This window comes from Patagioenas fasciata, chromosome 23 (assembly GCF_037038585.1).
Source record: "Patagioenas fasciata isolate bPatFas1 chromosome 23, bPatFas1.hap1, whole genome shotgun sequence".
Lineage (NCBI taxonomy): Eukaryota > Metazoa > Chordata > Aves > Columbiformes > Columbidae > Patagioenas > Patagioenas fasciata.
Window position 1 is genome coordinate 8,114,742 of NC_092542.1, and position 19,230 is coordinate 8,133,971.

At 58.0% G+C, this 19,230-nt stretch overlaps 1 long non-coding RNA gene across 1 annotated transcript; it reads right to left on the reverse strand.

The window, feature by feature from the left end:
* Positions 1-2,597: 2,597 nt before the first annotated feature.
* LOC139825488 (uncharacterized) lies at positions 2,598-3,646 on the reverse strand. Its single transcript, XR_011735550.1, has 3 exons — positions 3,530-3,646; positions 3,122-3,262; positions 2,598-2,674 (listed from the first exon to the last, which is right to left on the reverse strand). It is a non-coding gene; the product is annotated as an uncharacterized lncRNA (long non-coding RNA).
* Between the last annotated feature and the right edge of the window lie 15,584 nt (positions 3,647-19,230).

The window sequence follows — 19,230 nt, forward strand, 5'->3', positions numbered from 1 at the left end:
TCTCTATGGGTCCCTATGGGTCTCTATGGGGTTCCATGGGGCTCTGTGGCTCCCTATGGGCCTCTATGGTCTCTATGGGTCCCTATGGGGTCCTATGGAGGTGGGTGCTTTTTTCCAACCAAAGTGATTAATGAGTTTTTAGGGTTTATCCCAAATGATGGGAACCCCCGGTTCCTTCCTTCCTTCCTTCCCTCCTTCCCTCCTTCCTTCCTTCCTTCCCTCCTTCCTTCCCTCCCTCCTTCCTTCCTTCCCTCCTTCCTTCCTTCCCTCCTTCCTTCCTTCCTTCCCTCCTTCCTTCCTTCCCTCCTTCCTTCCTTCCTTCCTTCCCTCCTTCCTTCCTTCCTTCCCTCCTTCCCTCCTTCCCTCCTTCCCTCCCTCCTTCCCTCCTTCCTTCCCTCCTTCCCTCCTTCCCTCCCTCCTTCCCTCCCTCCCTCCTTCCTTCCCTCCTTGCCCTCTCATAACCGCACGCGAGCCCCGATGCTGAGGGCCCTTGAGCTCCTCCTCGCCTTTGAAAACAACATGGACGACCTCACCTTGTTGATGATGGGGATCTTCTGGAGCAGGCCAGGGATCCTCTGGAGATCCTCGCAACGTGGTGCTTTCCTTTGAGCCCACGACTTCTCTGCCTGGGGCCTCTTCCCATTGGACGCTCTTGGAGGAGCCACTGAGTTTTTGGAGCTCGCCACCTCTTTTGGATGAAGCTGGAGCAGCTGGGGATGGGCCTGGGATGCTGGGCAGGAAGAGCCAGGGCCGGTGCTGGACCCTCCCCAGCCCATTTCTCTCTGTTCGCTCCTCCACAATCCTCGGAATCTGATGGCGAAGATGACGAAGATGACGAAGATGACGAAGATGACGAAGATGACGAGCGTGTCCCCACGCGGGAAGACATCAAGAAGCTGATGGAAAGCAAGAAGAAGCAGCAGTCGCTCCAGGAGAGCTTTGGATACCCCAGACCACCCCTTGTGCTTCGGATGCCCACACCACCCCTTGTGTTTTGGATACCCCAGACCACCCCTTGTGCTTCGGATGCCCACACCACCCCTTGTGTTTTGGATACCCCAGACCACCCCTTTGGGGAAGACCCTCCGTATGCTGAGGTGTTGCCTCTCCTTCCTCTTCATCCTCTAAAAGGTGTTTGGTGAAGAGCAGAGCTGGAAGCGGGGGTTCCCATCATTTGGGATAAACCCTAAAAACTCATTTTGGTTGGAAAAGACCCTCGAGGTCATGGAGGCCAAGCATAACCCACCCCTGGCACTGACCCGTATCCCTGAGGACGGTGTTTTGTGACACCATGGGGACCCCGCCTTGTCCCCAGAGCCCATTGTGACATCCTGGGGACCCCCTTTGTCCCCAGGGCCCATTGGACGTCCCATGACTCCCCCTTGTCCCCAGGGCCCATTGTGACATCCAGAGGACCCCGCTTTCTCCCCTGGGCGCATTGTGACTTCCTAGGACCCCCCATTGTCCCCAGGGATCATTGGGACACCGTGGGGACCCCCTTTGTCCCCAGGGCCCATTGTGATATTCGGGGGACCCCCTTGTCCCCAGGGCCCATTGTGACATCCCAGGACCCCCCATTGTCCCCAGAGCCCATTGTGACATCCTAGGGACCCCCTTTGTCCCCAGGGCCCATTTTCGCACCATGGGGACCCCCTTTGTTACTGGGTCCCATTGTGACATTCCAGGACCTTACTTTGTCCCCAGGGCCCATTGTGACACCATCGGGACCCCCATTTGTCCCCAGGGCCCATTGTGACATTCAGAGGACCCCTCTTTGTCCCCAGGGCCCATTGTGAATTCCCAGGGCCCCATGTTGTCCCCAGGGCCCATTGTGACATCCTGGGGACCCCCTTTGTCCCTGTCGAGGGTTAAGATTCCTAACCCCAACTCCTAACCCCAACTCCTAACCCAGACCATAACGCTAATCCTAATCCTAAACCTAAGCCTAATTCCTAACCCTAAACCCAATCCTAACCCAATCCCTTAACCCTAACCCAATCTCTTAACCCTTATCCCAATCCCTTAACCCTAACCCAAACTCCTAACTCTAAGCCTAAGCCCAACCCAGACGCCTAAGCCCAACCCAGACGCCTAAGCCAAACTCCTAACACTAAGCCTAACCCTAACGGAAACTCCTAACCCTAACCCAAACTCCTAGCCTTAAGACTAACCCTAAATCCTAACTCAAACTCCTAACCCTAAGTCTAAGCCTAAACCAAACTCCTAAGCTTAAGACTAAGCCTAACCCAAACTCCTAAGCCTAACCCTAACCCAAACTCCAAAACCTAAGCCTAACCCTAACCCAAACCCAAACTCAGTGGCCACTAAGCAGGCCTGGAGCTGTCAGGAGAAAGGACTCCCTGGAGCTCACCCAGCTCTAAACTCAGCCCCAACCTGCTGCTGCCTCGGCAGCGGCACTGCGAGCGGCGCAGAGATGGAGCAGTTGGCAAAGAGCTTTGCAAGGCAGAGCCCTCTGGGGCACAGCACTGAGCTGGACCCACTTCCCCTCTGCGTGACCGAGCGTCAGCCAAGCAAGCAGCAAGCTAAATTTCACAGGAACGGAAAATTAACATGGAAACGCTCATTTGTTCCCAGGTTGTACCTGTGGGATCGCCCCGAGGCTCACGGACACACTCAGGTGAAGCAGTCAAGGAGCCGCTGCCTACAGGGACGGCTGGAATCGAGCAGAAAGGAAAAGCGTTTCCATTTCACGTTGTGAAATGACCTGCAGCGCCTGGACGGGGGTCAGGCAACAACACGGGACCCAGACGCATGCTGAAATTGCCAAAGCTGCAGAGGGGCTGCAGAGCCCTTGTCTGGGACCTGGCAGCTTCCAAACTACTGTGTCCAGGCCACATGCAACACCCCTCAAGGACCAGATGGACCAACACGGGGCCTCTCAGGGCCTTCTGACCAGGAGACCTCTCACACACACAAAAGGAAACCCACACTAACGTGGGAGCATGGAGCACCAGGGCAAAAAATGATCATCCATGTTTCTCCTAAATCAGAGCCTGCTGGCTACTGCAAGGCTCAACTATTGCAAGAAAACGTTCACAAATAATAAACCAAATACTAACAAACGCAAAAGGCCAGTAACCAATGAACACTGAACACTTACCCCTGCGATTCCCCTCAGGCTCAGGAACAGGATTACACCAAGAGGCTTGATCAGCATGGACTGCAGGAACCAAACAGGGAGTCAAACACGGGTGGGGAGCTTCCATGGCACGTTGTGATCTCCTGCTTCCTCAGTCACCTGCTGTGATGGGAGAGGGTGAGATAATGACACGAGACACATACAGAGGTGTGTGTTCCCACAGCTAGAAACAGAGCACGGGTGACCTTTTTGCTGAGACCTAGCAGGTTTTCAGGCAAATTGAACATTCATGACTTGTCTGTGTAATACCACCAAGGCACAAAAAGCTTTTGGAAAGCCTCTGAGAGGATCTTGGGTACAATCACACACGAATAACCTATTAAAACACGAGTGTTTATTCGCTCAAGCAGACAGACAGTGACAACTCACCTCTGGGACAGCCCAAGGCTCCTAACCAGGACCCAGCTGAGAAGCTCGATCAACTCTGCCAAGGCCATGTCCTGGAGTCAAGCACAGATCAGAGAGGTTTCCAGGCTCACCGAGCAACACTCCTGCATTCCAGGTAAAAGAGGACATAGACAAGAGAGAAAAAACAAAACACAACACAACATATTTAGGACAACAGTGCCCATATCTTGCAGAAAAATAGCCGTATTTGGGGAAAAAACTGGCAAAACGACAAAATATTCCAAATATTTGGGGGCTAAATTGGTCAACACAGGCAAAACAATCTGAGTATTTGGGCAAAAAGTGGCCCAAAGAGGCAAAAACATCCACACTTGGGTGCAAAGCTGTCGGCAAACATGAAAACATCCCATATTTGGGATCACAGTGCCCATATCAGGGGAAAAAATGGGCAAAAGCACCTGAGTATATCGGGTCAAGAGAGGCAGAAAAAACCAAAGCACCACTAGATTTGAGCAAAACTGGCCAAAAAGGGGTATAACATCCCCAGATTCAGGGTGAAACTGGACCAAAGAGTCGAAGTATGCCCAGATTTGGGTAAAAAAATGGCCAAAAATGGCCCAAACACCCCCAGATTTGGGTATAAACAAAACTGGAAAACCAAAGAACTCCCAGATATAGGCAGAAACGATCCCGAAGGGCACAAATGTGCCCAGGCTTAGCTCTAAAGTGGCCCAAAGTGCCAAAGCAATCCCAGCTTTGATTTGCAACGGGCCCAAAGGCTCAAAGCGCGCCCTGGGATGGGGCCGTGTGGCACGAGGCTGGGGGGCAGGGAGGGCCCCACAGGGACTCAGTGCTGGTTTCTGCCCTGTGCCAGCACTCCCAGCCCCTGCTTGCCCAGAACCTGCCCCTGAAGCAGCCGCAGCCCCTCTCCCCTCCCTGCGGGTGTCTGCCCCCTGCCCACACCCTGGTGCTGCCTGGCTCGCCCTGCCCGGCCCAGCCCGGCTGCTCTCCCGGCCCCAGCCCCAGCCCTGGCCCCACTGCTGCCCTGCTGAGCTGCTCGGGGCTGGGTGCTGCCCCTGCTCGCCCACCTGCTCCCTGCGCTCGGCTGGAGCAGCCTGGGCGTCCCGGGCTGGCAGGGACACCAGGAGGAGGAACAGGGTGAGGACCATGGCCCCCACGCTCGCCCCATGATGCTGCTGCTGCCAAGACACAGCACAGCACGTCACCGAGGGGCTCTGACCTCACAGTCACATTGGAATCACCACATCTGCACACTGCTGCATGGCCTTGTGCTACACCAGCATGGAAGGAACAGAAGTGGAGAAGGGGGCACCTATTTTGGGAGGCAGCTCTGCCTGTGGGAGTGCACAGGCTCTCACTTCTTGCTTCCCAGAAATCAATCAATCAATCAATCCCAAAAGCTACATATTAATAGTAAATTTAAATAAAAAAAGCCAACTTCAAGGGTCTTTACTTGTAGCTATATTTGTCAGGCAGCTCTCTGGGAAGAAACCAGCTTTTCCTGCTAGTTTGACCACAGCTTCAACGCCTTTAAAGCCACCACTTCTGAGCTCTGCTGCTCCAACACAGCCTCACAGCCCAGCAAAATCATAGTGCAGGCAGAAAGCTTCACCATACAGAGATGGAGACAGTCAGGAATACGTTCCTCTCAAAAGCAGACACTGCAAGCCACTCTTCCTCTTGCTTACCAAATTCAGACAGCGTTAGAAAACAACAACAACAAGGAAGCGAGATTCTTCTTTTATGCACCCCATTGTATGGACCATTCAACATCAAGTCCAACCGAAGTCTGAACCTCCGAATGAGAAATGCCATCTTCAAATTTCTAGGAAAATGAAGGGCTTTGAAGTGGCAAGACCATAAAATGTTCATTAAAGCACTGCCATGCAAGTCCGCACCCCTGATCACAGACCACCTGCCCTGGTACCAAAGGCAGTGATGTTCTCAGCTGACATCTGGAAAGCAGCACAAAGTCTCATGTTCTCCAGTGCCAAGCATGTAGTTTGGAACTGAAACAGGGCAGTAAACCATCTCCAGTGAGTCTGTTTTCATTCGAGTACATCAGGACAAGCTCAGTTCACGTTCACCAGGAATCACAGCAGGTCCCACCCGTCCCTGCAGACCCCAACACCGCTCCTGTGCAGGGTCCCCAGGAGCAGTAAGCACAGAACAAGAAACCTCCCTTCCAAAGAAGGCCCACAGCTGCTCTTCCAACGAGCTGCATAAGCAGCAGCTGAGAACAACCTCTGCTGTAGCTGCACCAGGCTCTGCTGTCTGCAGAAGGAGAGCAGCTCCTAAATGATCCCCGGCCCTACAGACACAGCCCAGGGCAGTGATGAGGAACCACCAGAGTGCAGGGACACCTGGCCATTCAGTTGAAGCTGCTGGGGAGAAGGACAGAGGACTAGCAAGAGACAAATCAGACAAGAGAGAAGAAAGAGGAGCTGAGAGAGAAAGAAACACACAGGGAAAAGGACGGAGAGATGAAGGCAAAAAGGCACAATGAGCTGGGATGAGACAGGGAGGAAGAACCAGCAGGGCTGATGAGCAGGACAGAGGGATGGGGAGGGGGGAGGAGGAGAAGCAGGAAGGGGCTGGAGAAAGACAGGGAGGGGGATGCACAGATGGAGAGACAAAAAGAAAGACAGGGAACAGAACAAAGGGAGTGAGAAATAAAGCAAAGTTGGGATCCAAATGAAGACACTGGAAAGGGGAAACATGCAACAAGGAGCTGGAGAAAGAGGAAAAGAGGGCTGAAGAGCAGGAAAGAGGAAGAGAAGACAAAGAAAAGGCAGAGCCAGCTGGACAGGGGTGATATAGTGAGAAGGGATGGCACTGGGAACAGGGATGGGAGACAGAAGGAAAACCAGGACAGAAAGACATCAAAAGGAAGAGGGGCAGTAATCTGGACAGAGCTGGAGAAAGAAGCAGCCGGGAAAGGGAAGACAGGCAGAAAGACAGAAGGGGAGCAGGAGAGAGAAAGAACAACAAGGGTTGGGGGCAGGACAGAGATTGGGGAAAAAATCCTGGGGCGGGCAGCAAGATGGAGAGGGAGTGAAAAAGAAGAGGGGCAGGAACAGGTGCAGGGAGCAGGACAGAGGGATACAGTGAGAAATGATGGGGCAGGGAGCAGGACACAGCAACAGAGCAGAATGGTGACAAAGAGAAACCAGGGATGATGAGAAGCACAGAGCAGCGGAGACAGAGAGGGAGATACGAGAAACCCTGCACAGAGGTGGAGACGGGTGGAGGAAACGGTGAGGAAGAAGCAGAGAGGGGCAGAGAGAGAAGAGATGAAGAGGGAGAAGGACACGGTAGGAAAGAGGAGGGAGCAGGGAGGGACTGGAGCACAAAACAGGATGAAATGAGCCCAAGGCCCCAGCACTCACCACAGTTCCTGCTCTCTGCACTGCCAGGCAAGCTGTGCAGTTCAGGCCCTTCTGTCTGCCTGTCTTTCCCTCCCCTCCTATTCTGTAGCTCCAGCCGTTTGTCCATCCTGCACCTAAGAGAACACATGGGTGTCTGACAGCTCTCACAGCACGAGGCTCCCCAGACGCACCCCACACACACACACACTATACGGCCCGACAGTGATTTTCCCCACTTACACAGGCCCTGTGGTGCACGTTTGTGATCTGCTCTGCTGAGGCTGCTCACAGGGACTCTTCCTCACCCAGAGGGGCAGCTGTCTCTGGTGCAGCTGCAGCAGCAGCTGTGGGGATCCCCTGCACTCCACCCTCCAGCTGCTTCCCCTTCTCCTGCTCTCTCCAGCCCCAGCCCCAGCTGCTCCTCTCCAGCAAGTGCCCCCTGCCCCCTCCCCCGCCCAGGAGAACAAGGCCAGAGCAGCCCACACACACCTGGGCCAGAGGCAGCAAGACATCTCCAGGGCCCCAGAGGGAGGATAAAGGGCCCCAGGGCTGGGCCGGGCGCTGCTCGGCCTCGGGCAGCTCCACGGGCGCCATGGCAAAGCTCACGCTGGCCGCCTGCAGAGCAACCGCCTGCTCAGCCTGGGCTGCGCCACCATTGGTCGGGAGGGCTGTCAGTCTCCTCCCCTGAGCTGATCCTGCAGCTGATTGGCTGCCTGGGCAGTGATTCTGTCCTGCTTTGGGGCTCGCCCTGCCCTGAGGTGATACTCTCTCTGATTGGCGGCCTGAGGGGTTACTCCCCCCACAGTGTCCGCCTTCCCTGAGCCGCTCTTTTCTCTGATTGGTTGTCTGGGATTTCCCACTGGCTCCCCCCACCAAATGATTGGTCAGGTTATTTGTCAATCATCCCTCTGCTGCACTCCCACCAGGTGTGATTGGTGCAGCCAGCACTGCCCGCCCCTGAGCGCTGCCCAGTTTGTCCAACTGTCGCCAACTGTCCTGCAGGTCTCAAAGCTCGATTGGCTGCTTACATTTCAATCACATGACTTGCCCCGCCTCCTCAAATGTGATTGGCTGCATTTCATCCCCTGGCTGTCCACAGACTTCCGGGCGGTTGTTGCCAGACAGTGGCTCCACCTGAAAATGAAGCTGTGGGCCCTGACCAAAGGCCGTGGGTGATGAAAGACGCGTTGGGACCCTAAACATGAGGATTTGGCCCCAAGAGGGAGGCTCTGGGCGCTCAGAAGGACGGGCAGATGCTACAGATGGCGCTTTGGACCCTGCACACAAGGGGACCCTCTTGGCTCCACCCGAGCTGGGTTTGGTGCCCGTGACCCCACGTTCCAGCTCTGCTGTGCTTTCTGACCTCATGGGCCCTCTTGTCCTGCCCACCTTCTGCTGCCAAACCCTGCTGTGGGAAACAATCCCCTTGCCAAGAGAACAGCCCCGGGCAGGATCTCTCAGCAAAGCGTATTTTATAAACGATTTGGCAAGACCAGGTGTTCTACCCAAAGACAGCACAGGGAATGGGACAAAAAGCCCCCGCTTACACATCCGCCAACCCCAGCTGCACATTCCCTGCCCTGCTCCCCAGCGCTTGGCACTGCAGGGGTTACAGACTCCCCAGGGCTGGCCTCAGTTTACCTGTCTCATTCATCTAATTAACAACCCTCTCACCTTATTGATTTATTTGAAATATGGATTCCTGGCTCTTTGGTTGCCCTTCCCCCTCGATTATCTTTTTAAACACAGTGATCAGTTTGGACTGTGAGCACCTCGGTGCCACCCTCGCCACCCTTGGCCACCGCCACCGCCACCCCAGTGACCCCCACGGCTCCACCAATGAACTGGAATGATGGCACGGGGCGTGCGTGTGTCTCTGGGGTCCCTGTGGCCAGCTGTGTGTCCCACGGGTGTGTGTCTGTGCTGGGGCACGTATCCCATGGCTGGCATGGCCAGGACAAGCACGTCTGCAGGATGGAGCTGCCCCAGCCTCCCTGCTCCTGTGCTGGCTCTGACTCGTGCCCATGACCCAGCCCGTCTGCACATCCCAGCAGTCTCTGTGACCCAGGCCATCCATGTCCCAGCCTATCTCTATGTCCCAGCCCACCCCCGTGTCCCAGTCCATCTCCATGTCTCAGCAGCCTCTGCGTCCCCAGGTGTCCTGGTTTTGTTAAAAACAAGTTTCTCTTTTAGTGAATTTTGCCTGTCAGCCAAAGCCTTCATGTCAGCTGCATTTTCCTGGAGAACCAGACACATGTTTTGGCAAACCCAGCAATGCAATGGAAACTTATTGACAAGCACGGGTGGACATCTCGCGAGAGGGGCAACGAGAAACCGGTGACCAACTGTGTATAACATTCCGTTCACGTGAATACTTCATATAAAAGCGGGAGATCACGAGAATCTCGTCCCTTTCCCTTCCCTTTTGCCTTTTTCCTTCCCTTCTGCTCATGGCCGACATCAGGAGAGGACCTTGCTGGTCGTCCCTGCGAACGGAGGCCAGTGAGAGACTGAATCCAGCTCCGGTTGGCTGCAGAGTCCAGTCCAGGACTTTGGGTGCTGGCTCCGCAGTTGCTGAGACTTACAAGATGGGTTTTGTATATTTGTATTATTTTCTCTGTTCTCATCAGTAGCATCAGTAAAACATCTTGAACTTTTCCAACTCTCTCCCCTCTGTGCTTCTTCCCCTCCCGATCGCCTGTGCTGAGTGGGAAGGGGGGAGAGGGAGGAGAAAAAGGGGGAAGTGGGGGGGAGAGGAGGTTGACAACACATCTGCCAGGGTTTGATTGTCACCCCGCAATCCTAACCCTCGACAGGGACAAAGGGGGACCCAGGATGTCACAATGGGCCCTGGGGACACCGGGGGGTCCTGGGATGTCACAATGAGCCCCAGTGACAAAGGGGTTCACCATGGTGCCACAATGGGCCCTGGGGACAAAGGGGGTCCCCATGGTACAACAATGGGCCCTGGGGACAAACGAGGTCCCAAGGATGTCACAATTGGCCCTGGAGACAAAGAGAGGGTCCCCTGAATGTCACAATGGGCTCTGGGGACAAGGGGGGTCCCCATGGTACAACAATGGGCCCTGGGGACAAACGAGGTCCCAAGGATGTCACAATTGGCCCTGGAGACAAAGAGAGGGTCCCCAGGATGTCACAATGGCCCCTGGGGACAAAGGGGGTCCCCAGGATGTAACAATGGGCCCTGGGGACAAACGGGATCCCCAGGATGTCACAATGGGCCCTGGGGACAAAGGGGGGACCCCATGATGTCACAATGGGCCTTGGAGACAAGGGGTGTCCCACCCTGTCACAATGGTCCCTGGGGACAAAGGGGTCCCCAGGATGTCACAATGGGCCCTGGGGACAAGGGGGGGTCATGGGATGTCACAATGGGTCCTGGGGACAAAGGGGTCCCCACGGTGTCACAATGGGCCCTGGGGACAAAGTGGAGTCCTGGTATGCCACAATGGGACCCAGTGACAAAAGGGGTCCCCACGGTGTCACAATGGGCCCTTTTGACAACAGGGTCCCCAGGATGTCACAATGGGGTCTGGAGACAAGGGGGGTCCTGGGATGTCACAATGGGCCCTGGGGACAAAGGGGGCTGCCCAGGATGTCACAATGGACTCTGGGGACAATGGGGGTCCCCAGGATGTCACAAAGGGCCCTGGGGACAAGGGTGGGTCCTGGTATGTCACAATGGCCCCTGGGGACAAAGGGGGTCCCCAGGATGTCACAATGCGCCCTGGGGAAAATGGGGGGTCCTGGGACGTCACAATGGGCCCTGGGGACAAAGGGGGTCCCCATGGTGCCACAATGGCCCCTAGGGACAAACGGGGTCTCCAGGATGTCACAATCGGCCCTGGGGACAAAGGGGGCTCCCCAGGATGTCACAATGGGATCTGAGGACAAGAGGGGTCCCAAGGATGTCACAATTGGCACTGGAGAAAAAGGGGAGGGTCCCCACGGTGCCACGACGGGCCCTGGGGACAAGGGGGTACCCAGGATGTAACAATGGGCCATGGGGACAATGGGGGGTCCTGGGATGTCACAATGGGCCCTGGGGACAAAGGGAGTCCCCAGGATGTCACAATGGGCCCTGGGGACAAAGGGGGTTCCCCTGAACGTCACAATGGGCCCTGGAGACAAAGGGGGGTCCCCAGGATGTCACAATAGGCCCTGGGGACAAAGAGGAGTCCCCTGAATGTCATAATGGGCCCTGAGGACAAGGAGGGTCTCCACGGTGTCACAATGGGCCCTGGGGACAAAGGGAGTCCCCAGGATATCACAATGGGCCCTGGGGACAAAGGGGGTCCCCATGGTGTCAGAATGGGCCCTGGGGACAATGGGGGGTCCTGGGATGTCACAACAGGCCCTGGGGATAAAGGGGGTCCCCATGATTTCACAATGGGCCCAGGGGACAATGGGGCATCCTGGGACGTCACAATGGGCCCTGGGGACAAAGTGGGTCCCCATGGTGTCACAATGGCCCTGGGGATAAAGGGGGACCCCAGGATGTGTATAATGGGGCCTGGGGACAATGGGGGGTCCTGGGATGTCACAATGGGCTCTGGGGACAATAGGGGGTCCTGGGACATCACAATGGGCCCTGGAGAAAAGGGGGGCTCCTGGGATGTCACAATAGGCCCTGGGGACAAAGGGGATCTTCAGGATGTCACAATGAGCCCGGGGGACAAAGGAGGTCCCCAGGATGTCACAATAGGCCCTGGGGAAAAAGAGGGGTCCACAGGATGTGCACAATGGGCCCTGGGGACAAAGGGGGCTCCCCAGGATATCACAATGGGCTCTGGTGACATAGGGGTCCCCAAGATGTCACAACGGGTCCTGGGGACAAGGGGGTCCCCAGGATGTAACAATGTGCCCTTGGGACAATGGGGGCTCCTGCGATGTCACAATGGGCCCAGGGGACAACGAAGCATCCTGGGACGCCACAATGGGCCCGGGGAAAATGGGGGGTCCCCAGGTTGTTCACAATGGGCCCTGGGGACAATGGGGGTCCTGGGATGTCACAATGAACCCTAGGGACAAAGGGGGTCCCCAGGATGTCACAATGGGCCCTGGGGATAAAGGGGACTCCCCAGGATGTCACAATAGGCCCTGGGGACAAAGGGGGTCCCCAGGATGTCACAATGGGCCCTGGGTACAAGGGGGGTCCCACCCTGTCACAATGAGCACTGGGGACAAAGGGGGTCCCCAGGATGTCACAATGGGCCCTGGGGACAAGGGGGATCCCCGCCCTGTCACAATGGGCCCTGGGGACAACAGGGATCCCCAAAATGTCACAATGGACCCTGGGGACTGCGGGGGGTACTAGGATGTCACAATGGGTCTTGGGGACAAAGGGGGTACCCAGGATATCACAATGGGCTCTGGGGACAATGGGGGGTCCCTTGAAGGTCACAATGGGCCCATGGGACAAAGAGGGTGCCCACGGTGTCACAGTGGTCCCTGGCGACAAAGGGGGATCCCCAGGATGTCACAATGGGCCCTGGGGACAAAGTAAAATCCTGGAATGTCACAATGGTCCCCAGTGACAAAGGCGCTCCCCATGGTGCCACAATGGGCCCTGGGGACAAAGTGGGTCCCCAGGATTTCACAATGAGCACTGGGGACAAAGGGGGGTCCCAGGATGTCACAATGGGCCCTGGGGACAAGGGGGGTTTCCCATGGAGTCACAATGGGTCCTGGGGACAACGAGGCGTCCTGGGACGTCACAATGGGACTTGGGGACAAAGGGGGTCTGCCACAGTCTCACAATGGGCCCTAGAGACAAGGGGAGATCCCCAGGATGACACAATAGGCCCTGGGGACAAAGAGGAGTCCCCCTGAATGTCACAATGGGCCCTGGGGACAAGGGGGGTCCCCATGGTATCACAATAAGCCCTGGGGACAAAGTGGGGTCCTGGGATGTCACAACTGGCCCCAGTGACAAAGGGTGTCCCCATGGTGCCACAATGGGCCCTGGGGACAAAGAGGGTCCCCAGGATGTCACAATGGGCTTTGGGGACAAGGCGGGGTCCCCAGGATGTCACAATGGGGTCTTGGGACAAAGGGGGTCCCCAGGATGAAACAATGGTCCCTGGGGACAATGGGGGGTCCTGGGACGTCACAATGGGCCCTGGGGACAAAGGGGGTCCCAGGGTGTCACAATAAGCCATGGGGACAAGGGGGGTCCCCAGGATGTCACAATGGGCCCATGGGACAAAGGGGGTACCCATGGTGTCACAATGGGCCCTGGGGACAACGGGGGGTCCTGGGATGTCAGAATGGGCCCTGGGGACAACGCGGGGTCCTGGGATGTCACAATGGGCCACGGGGACAAAGGCGATCCCCATGGTGTCACAATGGGCCCTGGGGACAAGGGGGTCCCCAGGATGTCACAATGGGCTCATGGGATAAAGGGGGTACCCACGGTGTCACTATAGGCCCTGGGGACAACGGGGGGTCCCCACGGTGCCACGATGGGTCGCGTGGACAAGGGGGTCCCCAGGATGTTCACAACGGGCCCTGAGGACAAAGGGGGTCCCCACGGTGTCACAATGGTCCCTGGGGACAACTTGGGGTCCTGGGATGTCACAATGGGCCCTGGGGACAAAGGCGGTCCCCAGGATGTCACAATAAGCCCTGGGGACAAGGGGGGTCCCCAGGATGTCGCAATGGGCCTTGGGGACAATGGGGGGTCCTAGGAGTCACAATGGGCCCGAGTGACAAATGGGGTCTCCATGGTGTCACAATGGGCCCTGAAGACAAAGGGGGTCCCCTGAATGTCACAATGGGCCCTGAGGACAATGGGGGTTCCTGGAACGTCACAATGGGCCCTGGGGAGAAAGGGAGGTCCCCAGGATGTCACAATGGGCCCTGGAGACAATTGGGGGTTTTGGGATGTCACGATGGGCTCTGACGACAAGGGGAGGTGCCCATGGTGTCACAATGGGTCCTCAGTGACAAGGGGGGTCCCTATAGTGTCACAATGGGCTCTGCAGACAATGGGGGGTCCTGGGATGTCACAATGGGCACCAGTGACAAAGGGGGTCCTCATGGTGCCACAATGGGCCCTGGGGAGTAAGTGGGGTCCTGGGATGTCACAATGGGTCCTGGGGACAAAGGGTGATCCTTTGATGTCACAAGGGGCCCTGGAGGCAAGGGGGTCCCCAGGATGTTACAATGGGCCCTGGGCACAAAGGGGGGTCCCCATAGTGTCACAATGGGTCCCCAGTGACAAGGGGGTCCCCACGGTGCCACGATGGGCCCTGGGGACAAGAGGGGGTCCCCATGGTGTCACAATGGACCCTGGGGTCAAAGGGGGTTCCCAGGACATCACAATGGGCTCTGGGGACAATGGGGATCCTGGGACATCACAATGAGCCCTGGGGACAAGGGGAGGTCCTGGGACGTCACAATGGGTCCTGGGGACAAAGCGGTTCCCCAGGATGTCACAATGGGCCCCGGGGACAAAGCAGGGTCCTGGGACGTCACAATGGGCCCTGGAGACAAAGGGATTCCCCAGGATGTCACAATGGGCCCTGGGGACAAAGGCGGTCCCCACAGTGTCACAATAAGCCATGGGGACAAGGGGGGTCCCCAGGATGTCACAATGGGCACTGGGGACAAAGGGGGGTCCCCACGGTGCCATGATGGGCCCTGGCGACAAGGGGGTCCCCAGGATGTCACAAGTGGCCCTGGGGATAAAGGGGGTCCCCATGGTGCCACAATGTGCCCCTGGGACAAAGGGGTCCCCAGGATGTCACAATAAGCCCTGGGGACAAGGGGGGTCCCCAGGATGTCAGAATGGGCCCTGGGGACAACGCGGGGTCCTGGGATGTCACAATGGGCCACGGGGACAAAGGCGATCCCCATGGTGTCACAATGGGCCCTGGGGACAAGGGGGTCCCCAGGATGTCACAATGGGCTCATGGGATAAAGGGGGTACCCACGGTGTCACTATAGGCCCTGGGGACAACGGGGGGTCCCCACGGTGCCACGATGGGTCGTGTGGACAAGGGGGTCCCCAGGATGTTCACAACGGGCCCTGAGGACAAAGGGGGTCCCCACGGTGTCACAATGGTCCCTGGGGACAACTTGGGGTCCTGGGATGTCACAATGGGCCCTGGGGACAAGGCGGTCCCCAGGATGTCACAATAAGCCCTGGGGACAAGGGGGGTCCCCAGGATGTCACAATGGGCACTGGGGACAAAGGGGGTACCCACGGTGTCACTATAGGCCCTGGGGACAACGGGGGGTCCCCACGGTGCCACGATGGGCCCTGGGGACAAGGGGGTCCGCAGGATGTTCACAATGGGCCCTGGAGACAATGGGGTGTCCCCAGGATGTCACAATGGGCCCTGGGGACAAAGAGGGTCCCCAGGATGTCACAATCGGCCCTGGGCACAAAGGGGGGTGCACATGGTGTCAAAATGGGCCCTGGGGACAAAGGGCGTCCCCAGGATGTCACAGTGGGCCCTGGGGACAAAGTGGTCCCCATGGTATCAGAATGGGCCCTGGGGACAAAGAGGGGTGCCCTGAATGTCACAATGGGCCCTGAGGACAAAGGGGGATCCCCAGGATGTCGCAATGGGCCTTGGGGACAATGGGGGGTCCTAGGATGTCACAATGGGCCCGAGTGACAAATGGGGTCTCCATGGTGTCACAATGGGCCCTGAAGACAAAGGGGGTCCCCTGAATGTCACAATAGGCCCTGAGGACAATGGGGGTTCCTGGAACGTCACAATGGGCCCTGGGGAGAAAGGGAGGTCCCCAGGATGTCACAATGGGCCCTGGAGACAATTGGGGGTTTTGGGATGTCACGATGGGCTCTGACGACAAGGGGAGGTGCCCATGGTGTCACAATGGGTCCTCAGTGACAAGGGGGGTCCCTATCGTGTCACAATGGGCTCTGCAGTCAATGGGGGGTCCTGGGATGTCACAATGGGCACCAGTGACAAAGGGGCTCCTCATGGTGCCACAATGGGCCCTGGGGAGTAAGTGGGGTCCTGGGATGTCACAATGGGTCCTGGGGACAAAGGGTGATCCTTTGATGTCACAAGGGGCCCTGGAGGCAAGGGGGTCCCCAGGATGTTACAATGGGCCCTGGGCACAAAGGGGGGTCCCCATAGTGTCACAATGGGTCCCCAGTGACAAGGGGGTCCCCACGGTGCCACGATGGGCCCTGGGGACAAGAGGGGGTCCCCATGGTGTCACAATGGACCCTGGGGTCAAAGGGGGTTCCCAGGACATCACAATGGGCTCTGGGGACAATGGGGATCCTGGGACATCACAATGAGCCCTGGGGACAAGGGGGGGTCCTGGGACGTCACAATGGGTCCCGGGGACAAAGCGGTTCCCCAGGATGTCACAATGGGCCCCAGGGACAAAGCAGGGTCCTGGGACGTCACAATGGGCCCTGGAGACAAAGGGATTCCCCAGGATGTCACAATGGGCCCTGGGGACAAAGGGGGTCCCCACAGTGTCACAATGGTCCCTGGGGACAAAGGAGATCCCCACAGTGTCACAATGGGCCCAGGGGACAAAAGGGGGACCCCAGGATGTCACAATGGGCCCAGGGGACAATGGGGGGTCCTGGGACGTTATAATGGGCCCTCGGGAAAAAGGGGGTCCACATGGTGCCACAATGGGCCCTGGGGACAACGGGGGTCCCAGGATGCCACAATGGACACTGGGGACAAGGGGGTCCCCAGGATGTCACAATGGGCCCTGGAGACAACGGTGGCTCCTGGGATGTCACAATGGGCCCTGGAGACAACGGTGGCTCCTAGGATGTCACAATGGGCCCTGGGGACACAGGTGGTCCCCAGGATGTCACAATGGGCCCTGGGGACAAAGTGGGGTCCTAAGATGTCACAATGGGCCTTGGGGACAAAGGGGTGTCCCTTGAATGTGCATAATGGGCCCTGGGGACAAAGGGTGGTCGCTGGGATGTCTCAGTGGGCCCTGGGGACAATGGGGTGTCCTGGGATGTCACAATGGGCCCCAGTGACAAATGGGGTCTCCACGGTGTCACAATGGGCCCTGGGGATAAAGGGGGGTCTCCAGGATGTCACAATGGGCCCAAGTGATGAGTCCCCACAGTGCCACTATGGGCCCTGGAGACAAGGGGGGTCCCCAGGATGTCACGATGGGGCCTGGGGACAACGAGGGGTCCTGGGACGTCACAATGAGCCCTGGGGAAAAAGGGTGGTCCCCATGATGTCACAATGGGCACTGGAGACAGTGGGGGGTCCTGGGATGTCACAATGGGACCTGGGGACAAAGTAAGGTCCTCGGCTGTCACAATGAGCCCTGAGGACAAGGGGGGTCCCCAGAATTTCACAATGAGCACTGGGGACAAAGTGGGGTCCTGGGATGTCAAAATGGGCCCTGGGGACAAAGGGGGTCCCTTAATTGTCACAATGGGCCCTGGGGACAAAGTGGGGTCCTGGAATGTCACAATGGGCCCAGAGGACAAAGGGGGTCCCCATGGTGCCACAGTGGGCCCTGGGGACAAAGGGGGTCCTGAGACGTCACAATGGGCCCTGGGGAAAAGGCGGGGTCCCCACGGTGTCACAATGGGCCCTGGGGACAATGGGGGGTCCTGGGATGTCACAATGGGCCCCAGTGACAAAGGGGGTCCCCATGGTGCGACAACGAGCTCTGGGGATAAAGGGGGTCTCCAGGATGTCACAATGGGCCCTGGGGACAAAGGAAGTCCCCAGAATGCCACAATGGGTCCTGGAAAGAAGTGGGGTCCCCACGGTGTCACAATGGGTCTTGGGGACAAAGGGGGGTCCCCAGGATGTCACAATGGGCCCCGGGGACAAAGGGGTCCCCAGGATGTCACAATGGGTACTGGGGACAAAGGCGGGGTCCCCATGGTGTCACAATGGACCCAAGTGACAGGACGAGTTCCCACGGTACCACTATGGGCCCTGGAGACCAGGGGGTTCCCCGGATTTCACAATGGGCCCTGGGGACAAGGGGGGTCCCCAGGATGTCACAATGGGCACTGGGGACAACGAGGGGTCCTGGGACGTCACAATGAGCCCTGGGGAGAAAGGGGGGTCCCCACCCTGTCAGAAGGGACCCTGGGGACAAGGTGGGGTCCTGGGATGTCACAATGGGCCCTGGGGACAAAGGGGGTGTCCATGGTGCCACAATGGGCCCTGGGGACTAGGGGGGGGGGGGGTCCCCTCGGTGCCACGATGGGCCCTGGGGACAAAGGGGGTCCCCAGAATGTCACAATGGGCCCTGGGGACATTTGGGGTCCCCAGAATGTCACAATGGGCCCTGGGGACAATGGGGGATCCTGAGACGTCACAATGGGCCCTGGGGACAAAGTGGGTCCCCATGGTGTCACAACACCCTGGGGACAATGCAGGGTCCCCAGGATGTCACAATGGCCCCTGGGGACATGAGGGGTCCCCACGGTTTCACGATCTTAACCCTTGACACCCCCCAACTACTGGGTCCTTAGGGTTACTCCCGGGTCCCTCCTGAACCGAATCCCCGCCCGAACTCCTGGGTCTGATAGAGGGCACGAACATTTTAAGGGTTAACAAAACATAATTGGGTGCCCACTAACGAGCCAACACTTTAGGGCTGAGCCACACGAGTGCTCAGTTCAGAGCTTTAGGTGGACTCATGGTAAGGAAACCAGAACCCAGCAGTGCCAGGATCAGGAGTTTTACGGCACCAGCTGTGAACTCGAGGGGACGAGAGAACCGAGATTTACAGCAAAAAGGGGGTGCCAGGCTGGGTTCAACCGACCTGGAGCTTGGGTCCCAGTCCATTCAACACAAGGAGCCAAACCTGAGGAAGCTGAAGGAGCCTTCATCCAAAGAGCCCTCCTCCAGAGCACCAGGTGGCGCCGCGCAGGCGAACAGGGGGCGTCCAGGCGGAGACCACGGCAGTGATGAGCGGGAAAGGTTCTGGATGTGCGCGGGCGCTCTGGGGTCGTTGGGACACGAGCACCTCGCTGTATTTAAACGCAGCTCCTGCCGCTCGGAGCGGCGCACGAGGGGTGGAACCATCGCTCCCCTTGCGCCCGACGGCGAAACGAACGCAGCTGCTCTGGAGCCCTGCGGGGTGTGGAGGTTCATGGCTCCGGAGGCTGTAAAGTTGTTTTTGCGCCTCCGTTCCCCTCATGCCCCCCCCATTCCCTTCACACCGACCCCCAATCCACCCCCCACCCGACCCCCAGCTCCCCCCACCCCGACCCCCCAATGCCCCCCAGTTCCTCCCCAGACTGACCCCCAATGCCCCCTCACACCGACCCCCAAGGCCGCCCCCGCACACCAACCCCCCAGTTCCCCCCTC